The following is a 13,896-nucleotide window of genomic DNA, read 5'->3' as shown; positions in this document are numbered from 1 at the left end:
GAAAAGTATGTATCACCACCGTGACCGTCATCGTTAATGAAATCATCATCGTTTATAGTTGGAGCAACATTCCTCTTAGTAGCCACACTTGATTCACCAACTTCACCTAAAGTCATTTGTATACGCAAGGTGCCTAAGTCGACATCCAAGTTAAAATGAAATGATGGGTGTCATTCACAGTATCTATCTCATTAACAACATCGATATGTGGATGACCCCAAATTTTTCGATGATGAACCTCTTCCATAACTCTCTAGTTATTGTTTCGAGTAGGATATTGGAGATAAAACACTTGTTTAGCTTGTGTGGCTAAGATGTATTATTGATCATCATACCATGTTTTACTGACACACTATTCATGACTGGTATCGATAGCAACCATATTTTTTTTAGTAATTAAATGACCATTACTTAATAACGCATCGAACCATTTACCATAATAGAGTACAACTGAGTAACAATTTAAATACTTCAATTATATGATTTCCTCAAGTTGACCATATAGTGGTGTACCATCTTCTCCTAATGTAACAAAACCACTATTTTGAATAATGCACTGGAGATCATGGATACACACGACAAATCAAACAGCATTTACTATACATGCATTGTAAGAATATGCATTTAATGGACCATATGCTAACACCTTTAATTCATCAATACAGTCTGAAAGGCATACCTTTTTAGAGATGATAAATATGTAAGGAAATATAAGATTTAACATTTAAGGAATAATATAAATTAGTTTTACATTATAAATATATAAGGTATTTACATTTCTTTCGAACCATGAAGGAAATTTCGTTTTGAAATCATTTTAAGGCGGTTTTGATTCAAATTCGCTGGCTGTGGGACAAAACAATTAGAGTAGTTTAAATCTATTATAACACTATCAGAAGTGTACTTAATAGATAACAAAACTTATGATTTGTAGCATTTTAGCTCATACTCATCGCAGTTGTTTATTACAAACCAATTCAATGATTTTTTTGGCCTCTTTACAAAGCTCATCGATTTTCTTACTGACATTCCTCGACATTGTGACGAGAACACAAAAAATATGCAACAACTTTGCCAGAAAGTTTAGGGAATACATCTCACTACAATCAGTTTATAAGTTGGTATTAAGCTCATCAAACAAAACATCAAATTGTAGGTCTATACCTTGTCCCTCCTCATCTGTATTTTCTTTATTTGTATTTTATTTCTCCATAACATCATCAATTACGTCAAACATTTGAGTAGTTGTTGGATTGTTTATTGGAATATTTAATCTTAGAGTCGAATTGTATATTAAATCCGAAGCATCATGTTTCTCATTGTGATGATCTCATGTAGTATACGATTCTAGAAACCCACAATCATTTATGTGGGCATAAACTATAGGGAGCAACTGTCAATACATATTCACACACTTTTTGCACTGGCAACGTACTTTTCCTTTCAGATTTGACATGCTTCTTAGCAATCTCCATAGATTTTTTAAGATCTTCCAAGAATTTTGAAGACATTCAGTCCTTCTCACTAATCCAAATCTTATCGATCGTCATTATGGTTTCATTATTAAAAATTACATTGTATACATAGTTACTGAAAGTTAGATTGTATTTTGGCTATAAAACATAAGTTAGAGTTTAAAGTTGACTCTATGAGAACTAAAAATCGGACAAAATTGATAGAGCATTCACAAGTATATATAAATATATATACCTGAGAAGTAAAAATCTGACAGAATGGATAGAGTATTCACAAGGGTAGGCTTCTAAACCTACTTTTTGAATACTGTATCTCATATGTGAATGTGTATTGCATGATTGTTTATTTGAGAAAAATTTGGCAACATTTCCCCTTAGCTCCCAAGTATATAAAGAAATATATACCTGAGGAGAAAAGAGAAAATGGCAACCAAATTTTTCTTAAAAAACTATCATGCAATACACATTCAGGAGAAAAGAGAAAATGACTACCAAAATTTTCTTATAAAACTATCATGCAATACACATTCACATCCTAAATGAGATAAAATATTCAAAAAGCAGCCCCAAAACGTGACTATACCAAAATTAATTTCTAAATCAATTTCAGACATGTATTTTCTAGGCTCTTGATTATTATAAAGAAGAGACTTAAACTAAAACTAATGATTCGACATGTTTTCATACTTTTATTTGTTTTCTATTATAGCATTGTACTTTTAATATCAACGTAGTTTTATTAGTTTTTATTCTAACATAGATATAAAAAAGAAATGAAATAGAATGCTTTAATAAACAAAATAATAAAAATGTGTTGCTATTAATAAACTTTGCAGTTAGGTTTTCTTTAATAACAATGTAATTTTCTTAGTTTGTTTATTAAAGCATTATATTTTCACTTCTTTTTTGTTATTGATTTTTTTATAATAACTAAATAATTAAGTTATTAGATTATACTCAATAACATTGTACTTTAAATATATAAATTTTTTTTTTCTATTATAAATATAAAAATGAAATGAAAATAGAATGCTTTAATAAACAATCTAATAAAAGTATGTTTCTATTAATAACATTTGTAGTTTGGATTTATTTAATAGCAACGTACTTTTATTAGTTTGTTTATTAAAACATTCTATTTTCACTTCTTTTTCAATTTTATATTATTTATAACAATCTTCTTTTTGTTTTTTTTTCTATTATAGCATTGTACTTTAAATACTTTTTTGTTTTTTTTTCTATTATAATAATTTACTGTTATTTATTTTCAATTATAATATCATACTTTAAATAATCACATTACCTAATTAAGCTAAATTTGTAATGATTACAATTAAATCATTAACAATATTAAGCAACAATGATTTCCATCTCAGCTGGTAAGATGCATCCAGGTTTTTCCCCTTAGGGGGTTTTCTCCTAAGAGGTGGTGGATTTTTTCGGACCAAATTGTTGAAAAAATAGGGGGCGGAAAGGGAGGCGATTCCGCGCTACCCGCTTTGCAGACCCGAGTCTAACGTTCCCGTGTACGCCAACATATATTAAATCCGTCGGTTCCAAAAAAATAATATTAAGTACTTTCAAACCATATTATCATGAAAATAAAAAAAAACATTAGGCACTAATGTATTAAGCATTTTAAAATACAAACCAATAATAATTATTCATTAAGCATACACTTACAAAACAAATTAATCACTTATCATGAAAATAGAAACACATTAAGCACTTATCAATTAAGTACTTTATCAGTTTAACACTTTATCAATTAATCACTAAACACTTACCATGAAATTAAATAGAAACCGTTTAAACACTTATCAGTTATGCGCTTTATCATTTGATTTTATATGTACTCAAAATAGTAAACCTAAACAACTAACACGGTCATACATACTATACATTTTATATATTCAAAACAACCACTCAACATCAACAATTATCTAATCAAATATTCTAAATACACAGAATCATCACCTAATAAAAGAAAAACCAAAATAAAAGCTAGAAACATTACCTATTTTTCCTGCTATGGTGCCCAAATTCCGGTGGTGGCCAGTGACGATGGTCCTCCAGTTGTGGCTGGTGGCCACTGGAAAAACCCCAAATCAGAAAAAAAGCTTGAGAAATCAAAAACCTTACTTGCTTTCGGCGGTGAAGGAGACTGGTTGGAAGGAGATGGTCGTCATCGGTGATCCTCAGGTGACAGCCTTACCGGGAAACAAAGAAAAAACATAAAATCATTCACCAAAATCTCAAAATCCACCAGAAAAAGAGTGCAATCGGAAATGATGAGGGGTCTAGAACTTAACTGTGGTCGTATGTGAAGGAGTGGTGGAAGGGGTGGTCGTCGGCATCCATCATCATTGAGAGATTGAGAGAGAAAGTCTGTTGGGTGCGACACTGCAAATAAACTCAACTGAATTTTGCTGAGGTTAAAACCTATGTCGACGCCAAGTCGTCGTTATAGGGTTAAAGAAAAGTGTGTTGTATTGTATTTCTCACAAACAAAAAATAATTAAAAAATTATATGTGCTGATGGCTTATCGTTGGGATAGAGTTCACATGGATCAATACATTTTAATACCGACGACATGTCGTCGGGATAGCTTTCCCAAATGAACATTGTTTCTCTTTTCTGTGCCATGAAATATAAATAAATGGAAAATTATAATTTACGCAACCTGTACCGACGACATGTCGCCGGCAAAGATTTTGCTGAGGTTAAAACCTATGTTGATGCCAAGTCGTCGTTATAGGGTTAAAGAAAAGTGTGTCGTATTGTATTTCTCACAAACAAAAAAATAATTAAAAAATTATATGTGCTGACGGCTTATCGTCGGGATAGAGTTCACATGGATCAACACATTTTAATACCGACGACATGTCGTCGGGATAGCTTTCCCAAATTGACATTGTTTCTCTTTTATGTGCCATGAAATATAAATAAATGGAAAATTATAATTTACGCAACCTGTACCGACGACATGTCGTCGGCAAAGATTTTGAAAAAAACATATAAATACTTTTCATTCTCACCTATAACATCCGGATCTTGAGGTACTTTTTATTTAAAATTATTTATGTTTATGGGGTGCCACGATGTTGTAACAACAGCAAAATTCAGGTCAAAATTTAAACTTTTATAAAACCATAATTAAGTATACTAAGTGGTAGATATCGTAACAAGGTTTTCATACATATAAAGAACACACAAATCCGAGTTATAACGAAGAAGTTGTGACCATTCTAAGATTTCCGACAAAACCGGCAACACCGATTAAACGAAAAACGCGAAGTTCCAATACAATACTTTTTAGCCTTAAATATCTAAATGAAAGTAATAGATATCATTAAACCGTGAACATACATAAAAAGAACGTCCAAATCTGACTTCGTATGAGGAAGTTATGATTTTTCTAAGTTACGGGTATAGCAGTAGGCAGCTAAAAACTCGAATCGGAGATCGAGCGACTTTTGGCCGGAATGACCTAAACGAGAATCGAAGGTCTCGACAATGGTAATTTAGCGGTAAAAAGTCTGGCAAAAACCGACGTCAGATAAAGAAGTTATGAATTTCTAAAGAAATTCCTTAATCACGACATTTTAAAAATAAATAATAAAAATAATTTCGAAATTTGCCGACGGAATCTAAACGAAAGTTGTAGATCGTAGTCTCACCTTCGTGTGGATATAAAGAACATCGAAAACGGAATTCGTATGAAGAAGATATGAATTTTAGAAGTTTATTAATTAAATTATATATAAATTTAATTATAAACTCTTGATATTATCCGAAGGGGGAGTCAGTGTGCTCATCCGAGTTACGCGCCGTGTAACCCCGTACGCCCCGCATACGCGAAGGCCTTGGTCTCGGTTCGTCCACGTCGCCCCTATGCGAGCTATCCGACTCGTCCCATCCGAAGCGAGGCAGTCGAGGACTCGGTCACGAGTGACGCACGAGTACGCCCCGCGTACGAGCGTACGCACCGCATACCGAGGCTTCTCAGACCCCTATAAATAGAGATGCGAGGGTTTTGGGAAAATCACCCCATCTCTCTCATTTCTCTCACGATATTGCCTCGATTTCCGTGCCCGTTCTAACCCGAAGCCCTGGTCATTTTGATCAAGTCCCGAAGGTCGATTTTACTCTCGAGATTCCCGAGAATCCCGAGAAAAATCCGTTTCCCGAGACGAAACTCTGCCCGGTTTTCATCTCGCTTTCGTCAAACTTTCAAGTGAGTTCATACCCCTACAACCACACTTTAAATGCTTTTTAAACACTTTTAAGGGGGGGAATACAAGTAAACACACGACTAAAATCGTGTGAAACATCGATCTTTTGTTATACTTTTCATACTGTTGTTTTAACTATCTTATGAAATCATCATCATGCAAAACACCTCACAACACAGCTTTACCCTCTTGGGATACAATATGTTTTGATAAATAGAAACAATGTTTTATTTATACGTTTACATACAAATACATCTTATCAAGGGTAACATCCTTTAATAAATCATTTTATGCATTCAAAAAACTTATGATTTATGCTTTGTCAAACATTGTGAAAAAGGATAAACTTTTCATACAAAACTACTACTTTAATACAGACTTAGTTGAGAATCCGTGAGACGTGTACATCTTCAAATCATACCTTTTTCCTAAAAGGTACCGCTTCAAGTCCTGTCTATAACCAGAGTCTCCCGTTCGGAGAACGTGTCAAATGTGTATAGATCTATACGGGAAGTCATGATCCCGCGCCCTGACTATTAGCTACAGTCCGTCCTTTGGGGTGACAGTTTGTCATAACACTACGACGCCTGAAGAACGTCGCTACAGGCATATTATGTTCAGTATGGTTATAAAACTCACCGGATATACAATTATTATGGTATTATGCTTTTATGAACAAGTAGTTACTAAAACTATTCTTCATCTAACAAGTGCGATCTTCGTATAGCTTTATTATATAAAACTATGCCACACCTTTTAAGCACGTCGGTTGCTTGCGATTTTCGGTCTTAGACTGCCAGTTACTTTAGGAAAATAAGGGTTTTTCCCGCATCTAGAACAAACAACTAATAGGAAAATAAGGGATTTTCCTGGTGCAATTGTTTACAACTTATAACACGAACATTCGTATGCATTTCATACTTTTATAAGAAAATAAGGGTTTTTCTTGGAAAACACAACAAATCATATCTCAACTATTAGGGAAAATATGGGATTTTCTGGATCTAATACATTCATTTTCAACACAACAAATCATAACTCTTTTCATTTGAAAATGCCGCATTTTCTGGAAAACATACACAAACTTTCGAATGGCGTACATTTTCTCGAAACACTATTTATGAACTCACGAACTTAATTGTTGACACTTTCTCTTTGAAATAACTTTATTCTCAGGGAACCGCTAAGCAGGTTTGGAAATCAACTTTTGGGGATTAACATGCTGACGTTAATTACTTCTTTTGAAAGATGTTTATGTATTTATCTTTTGAACATGTAACGAATATAGTTATGTAAACATTTTGGAAACCTTAATATATATGGTGGTCTGTACTTTCCTTTCTATGAACTGTTATGATACTGAATATGACGTCCTCCGCCCCCGAACGTTTCCGCTGTTCTGGTTTGGGGGTGTGACAGATGTGGTGGAGGCACCACCACGACGTGTCAATGATTAAAATCGTGGATTTGTTTTGGCCCCCATGGCATGACAGTGGAATATCCATGGCATGGCGACCATCTGATGATTAAAAACCTAATGTTCCAGATTTTATGGCCTCTATAAAGGAAAGTATGGGCTAAGCTTTTCTATTCCTCAGCCTCCATCACCCTCTAACCTCAGAAACCCTAACCATAGCCTCTCTTGGTGATTCTTGGTCCTTTTGGTGCTCTTGGTAGCTTGGAGAAGAAGAAGAAAGTGTTTTAGAGTGTGGGTTCAGCAAGCAAGTCTCATCATCTTTCCTTTGTGTATTCTTGGGACCTCTATGAGTGTCCAAGATCCAATTTTTTGTTATTTCCTTCTAGATCTAGTCTTTTTGTCCCTTAATCTTCATGGTTTGGAAGTTTGGAAGGTTGGATTCCATAAAGTTGGCAACTTTATGGATCCTTGTGGTCATCTTAGTGTTAGATGTTCAGATCAGAGGATCCTTGGAGTTTTGGTCCCATGCACAAGCTTTGAGTGCATATTTGCCATGTTTTTGATCTAAAATGGAAGGGACATACATTGGACATGCATTTCCATAAAGCTATGGGTTTTATGGCCCATTAGGTGTAGGAAACCATTCTAGAAACTTTGGAGGAGTAACTCTAATGATTAAGTGCTTTATGGGTGTTTGCATGACTTGAGTTTCCTTTAAGGACTCAGGGTTTAAGATCTTGACTCATTGATATGTCTTAATGGATAAAGTTGGGAACTTTATCCATCGCCCTCTAACCTCAGAAACCCTAACCATAGCCTCTCTTGGTGATTCTTGGTCCTTTTGGTGCTCTTGGTAGCTTGGAGAAGAAGAAGAAAGTGTTTTAGAGTGTGGGTTCAGCAAGCAAGTCTCATCATCTTTCCTTTGTGTATTCTTGGGACCTCTATGAGTGTCCAAGATCCAATTTTTTGTTATTTCCTTCTAGATCTAGTCTTTTTGTCCCTTAATCTTCATGGTTTGGAAGTTTGGAAGGTTGGATTCCATAAAGTTGGCAACTTTATGGATCCTTGTGGTCATCTTAGTGTTAGATGTTCAGATCAGAGGATCCTTGGAGTTTTGGTCCCATGCACAAGCTTTGAGTGCATATTTGCCATGTTTTTGATCTAAAATGGAAGGGACATACATTGGACATGCATTTCCATAAAGCTATGGGTTTTATGGCCCATTAGGTGTAGGAAACCATTCTAGAAACTTTGGAGGAGTAACTCTAATGATTAAGTGCTTTATGGGTGTTTGCATGACTTGAGTTTCCTTTAAGGACTCAGGGTTTAAGATCTTGACTCATTGATATGTCTTAATGGATAAAGTTGGAAACTTTATCCATCGAGACCGTGGGAAGCCCAGATCTAAGCTTTGGAGCTCTTGGAATTGTTGGAAAACAACTTAATATGTTAAGTTGTTTAGACCAGTCCCCACGGCGTGACCTCTAGGCTGCCACGACATGGAAGCTAGGTAAGGACCGGACTGTTTTGTCCTTTCATTGCCACGACATGGAAAATGGATGGCTACGATGTGGCAACTCGGTGATTAGGGTTTTTGGAGCTATGGACTTGACCGTTGACAATGGGGGTTGACTTGTTGACTTTTAGTCAACTTGTGAGTTTGGACTTTAGTCTGAGGTTGAGTTACTACTGTCTTATAGGTGACTCGTGGTGTCAGCTTTGATCTTGAGAGGGACCTATTGTATTATTTGCTTAATTTCAAGGTAAGTTTCCTCACTCTACTTGTGGGTCGAAGACAACAATGCCAATCCACTAGATTGTGTTATGTTTCCTTGTTTATAGGATGTTAATATGATGTAGTGATCTATTAGATTGTTAGATCTGTATGATTACTTGTACTTGTTGGTTATTGATTATTGTTTGCATATGTCGACATAGTGAGGTTGAGTTGAGGTGGTCTTGCTTTGTGTTGTATGCCAAGATACTCGGGTGCGGTCCAACTTTATGCTGCAGGCTCAAGAGTGGTCCATGAAGGGTCTAATTAATGGTTTGGTCTAGGATTTCATTGTAATAGGTTCTTTTGTGTCAATATGAATTTTTGGTAGATTGCTTAGCTGTATACGGCCAGGTTGCGAGTTTACGGCCGTAAGCCTGTTTACGGCCGTAAACCCAAGGTCGGCCCAAGTCCACTATAAATAGATGCTAGCTAGGTCATTTAATGGTTGTTGATGCCACAGAGTTCTCGGCTGCTATTCCTCAAGTTGTACCAGACGTTTTCACTAATAGAAGTGTGTGCAAGCTTGTTTTGATTTCTGTTTCTTCTTCATTATTGTTATTATTATTGATTGTCTTGATTGTTTGATCACTGGTAAGATCCGTTTCAGGACCTTACAATTAGTATCAGAACGAAACCAGTGTCAAAGCATCCTACAATTGAATTTTTGACCGTATTCTTCATTGTTTACAACTGAAGTTGGTGTCGGCTGCGAAAGGGTTTCAAGTTTAATCCAAAAATCATGATTCCTTGAATTTCTGGGAGATTACGGCCAGAGCTTACGGCCGTAAACACAGCTTACGGCCGCAAACTCAAGTTGTTTCTTGAACCGTAAACTTAGTTCTTAGACCGTGAATAAGGCATCTTCAACAACCGCAAGCTTAGATTCACAGACCGTATACAGAAACCGCAAACTCTTTACGGCCGTAAACTCTCGACTATAAACAGAGTTTACGACCGTAAACATTCCTTTGACCGTGAACACTTGTTTTGACCGGAACCTCACATCTTTTTAAATAAAATAACTTAAATTTTTATTTAAATTAATAACTTAATTTTTATTTAAATTTAAATGCATTCACAAAGTCAAACACATCACCATGAGTTGGACTCTATAATGGGCACAACCACTTGCGTTCAAAGACTGCTATCTGCTAAAGGTTTTCCTGAATGGAAGTACATGATTGAGAAGTATATCAAAATGAAGGACTTCAAGATTTGGTGAAGCATCATTAAAAATCCTGTCAGAATAACTACCACTGTTGCAGGGAAAGTAGTTGACAAAGCGGTTGAAAATTACACTGATGAAGACTTTGAAAAGGTTGAGGAGCAGGAACGGGCTTTGGCCACCTTGACCATGGCCCTGTCTCCGGATATAGCTCAATGTTTTAGGGAGTATACTTCTGCAAAGGCTCTGTGGGAAGCCCTAATCGAGGTATATGAAGGGAATTAAGACATGAAGGAGAGCCGCCAGGATATTCTGCGACAACGGTTTAACATGTTCAACTACATTCTTGGAGAAACTTTGGAGGCACATCTGTAGCGATTCACAACTCTTACCACTGAGATGACTGTAGCCGGGATCTTTTTCACAAAGTCTGAAATAAATAAAAAGCTACTGAATGCTCTCCCAAAGTCATGGGACATTAATGTGCCTGTTATTAAGAAAACCAAGGATCTAAGTCGGCTCACTCTTGCTGAAATGATGGCGGTCATCAAGGCCTATGATATTGATGACAAACAGCGGGAGATAAATCATGTGAATTCATACTCAGCTGCAAACCTTGGGATCTCATCTAACAATGCTCTTTAATCTCTCACCTTTTCCTCTACAGGTCAGCCCTTTGCTACTCAGCAAGCTCAGATTCAGTCCTTTTCCACTCCATCAGCTACTTCACTTCCTGCTGCATCAGCCATGCCATTCTCTCAGAACCAATCATTCGTTGATACCCAAGCTACTTCTCCTTCTAATGTGGCCTCTTCCTCAAATGGCAAGGAGTGTGACAAAAATCTTGTTCTTGCTACAGGGCTCGTTAACTGCTACAATGCTCTTGTAGCTGGAGATCTTCCGCCACAATTGTCATTTGCTGATCTCGATCAGATTCATCCTAAAGACGTAGAAGAAATGGTTATCACATGGCAGATTGCCATGGCAGTTTTCAGGGCAAAGCAGTTTGTGAAGAAGACCGGGAAGAATATGTCACACCCCAAAACCGGAACAACGGAAACGTTCTGGGGTGGATGACGTCATGTCATGTATCACAACACATGCATTATAGTAATCAAAGTACAACAAAACATTGCATTAATAGAATAATTTTACATGGTTACATTACAAGGTATCAAAGTAATACAAGTAATAGAATAAATACAACATGGTACTAAGCTATCTTCATCAATAGCTCCGGGGATGTACCTGTCTAATGCTAACCTGAGAATACAAGTTATTTGAAAAGAGAGTATCAGCATTTTTACAAATGCTGGTGAGTTCATAAGCATTTGGTGACATTTCATTCAAATAACTTAATAAAGTAATAGTTTAAGAGATTTCAGTGTATTAGAGTCCTTTCCAGAAAATCCTATATTTTCTTTAAATAAAGCAGCCTTCTACCAACTGGTCAGTGTTATGTGGTAAAAAGTTATTTCCCCTAAATGGCTATCATTATCAAATTACTGAATTTGATTATTGAGGAAAGCAAATGACGTCAGGGAATAACATATGCCTCAGCAGTGAGGACTGCTGACTAAGGCAAGGAATCATAGACTCCAGGAGAGTATCGAACGAACGACATGCTTGGTTCAGTCTAACCAATAGAGACACAGACCCCAGAAGGTACCAAATGAAAAGTACAGCTGGTAAGGTCCAAAACAGTGAATACAGACCGTAAACAATATCAAATGAAAGATACATCTAGCAAGGTCTAAAACAGTGAATACCGTGAATACAGTGAATACAGTGGATACAGACCCCAGACAACATCAAATGAGAGATACGTCTTGTAAGGTCAAAACAGAGGAGACAGACCCCATACAGTATCAAATGAAAGATACGTCTTGTAAGGTCAAAACAGAGGAGACAGACCCCAAACAGTATCAAATGAAAGATATGTCTTGTAAGGTCGAAACAGTGTGACTCTGAAAATGAATTACCAGCATACAGTGTAAATTTCCAGTGAAATACCGTTACCTTAAGGCCATGAATTATAAGGTAACCCGGGATACTCGTAACCATACTAACCGACACTAGAGTACCAGACGCCCTACAAGCATCTATATAATGTGACATTTGTCACCCCTTGGCTTGGTGAGCCGTGGACTGTAGCTAGCAGTCAGGGTGCGGGGGTGTCAATCCCGTATAGATCTATACACACAATGTCCGCTCTCCCTACAGGAGACTCTAGTTACCAACTAGACGACGGAGAAGGCCGTCTCCTGAAGATGCATCCCAAATAGTGGGTTTCTAATGTAAGTGTAGACTTGAGGTAGAGACTCTTAACTGAACTGACTGAAGTAACCCGTATGCGTAAGCTTGTATACATAGTATATAACTAATGAATCAAATGACCTTCGGATGGACATCCGATCCCACCAGACCACATCTCAACGAAGAAAAGGAAATAGGGCGGACAAACCTTCCTGAGTCCTTCAATCATTATCTATATGCATCTATACAAGCACATACATACATCTAACTACGACTGAGTGTGTATCAAGTAGAAGTGATTCTTGTGAAGTAGGAGTGTCTAATAAGTGAAGTAGGAGCGGTCGCAAGTGAAGTAGGAGTGTCGAACAAGTATAAGCGTATCACGAAGTAGAGACGACACTAAGTGAAGTAAGGGCGTATCAAGTATAAGTGGAGTAAGGCGATATCAAGTATAAGTGAAGTAGAATCGTATCACTAAGTAAGAGTGTGAATAAGTATAAGTGTCATCAGGTATAAGTGAAAGTGTTACAGAGTAGGAGTATAAAATAAGTATAAGTGAAGCAGCAGTATTTAACAGTAAAGTATACGTCAAAAAGGGAATCTTTGATGAAAAACCTTTATACTCGGGAAAATCACAATTTGTATTCTTTTATAAAAACATGTTTGAAAGCCTTTGGAAATCCTTCATAAACCAGTTTAGAATGAATTTAGATAAAACAGTACAAGTAAGAGTTTTGAATTAAATGAAAATCTTTTAGAAAACCATTATAGTGTCCTACTCAGTAAAACAGTGTACAATATCGTAAAATCTTGTGCATGCGGGTTATCAATCACATGTGATTGATATGATAACTGGCATGTTTAACTTGTATTCCCCCCTATAAAACATGTTAAAACATTTAAAAGGTTCATTCAGGGGTATGAACTCACTTGGTGTAACTAGGTCCGACGAAGGTGCCGTTTGGGCGTTCGGTGTCACGCAAGGACTCGAACATACACAATGACCTATTTAACATATGGTAACATATGTTCACATACAACTAGCATATAATACTAATTAAACACATATACGCGCTCACAGGAGCGGAAAACACTTTGGCTAAGTGTTTGGGTGTCCCAGGTAGCGTTTTAGGGTGTGTATGGCTAAGGAATGGAGCTTGCTATCCAAGAGTAAACCCCTATCACATAGTTTACGGCCCAGGGACATCTCACCATGAGTTTATGGCTGTAAACTCATGGTGATGGGTTCTAGGGTGTTTAAGGCTTCTACTTGCATCATGGAATTATTCTAAGCACTTTTCCTAAAAGGCATGAGTGGGTTTAAGGCTTCTAAGGGCACTTTATAGGATTTTACGGCCTAGAGACACTCCTATGGGAGTTTATGGCCGTAAACTCTCAATCTTTGAGTTAAGTGAAGTTTTAAGCCCCTATTACCTTTCTAGCAATTTCTAATAAGTGTGATGCTATTTTGGGGGGTTAAATCTAACATTTGGATGTGTTTTGGGGAGTTTACGGCCTAGACACTAGCTTGGGCCGTAAACTCCTTTTTACCCCTCCAATTCATGTGTTT

This window comes from Lactuca serriola, chromosome 8, assembly GCF_051521515.1.
Source record: "Lactuca serriola cultivar US96UC23 chromosome 8, Lser_US96UC23_V15, whole genome shotgun sequence".
NCBI lineage: Eukaryota > Viridiplantae > Streptophyta > Magnoliopsida > Asterales > Asteraceae > Lactuca > Lactuca serriola.
Note: the sequence above shows the minus strand (reverse complement) of the source record.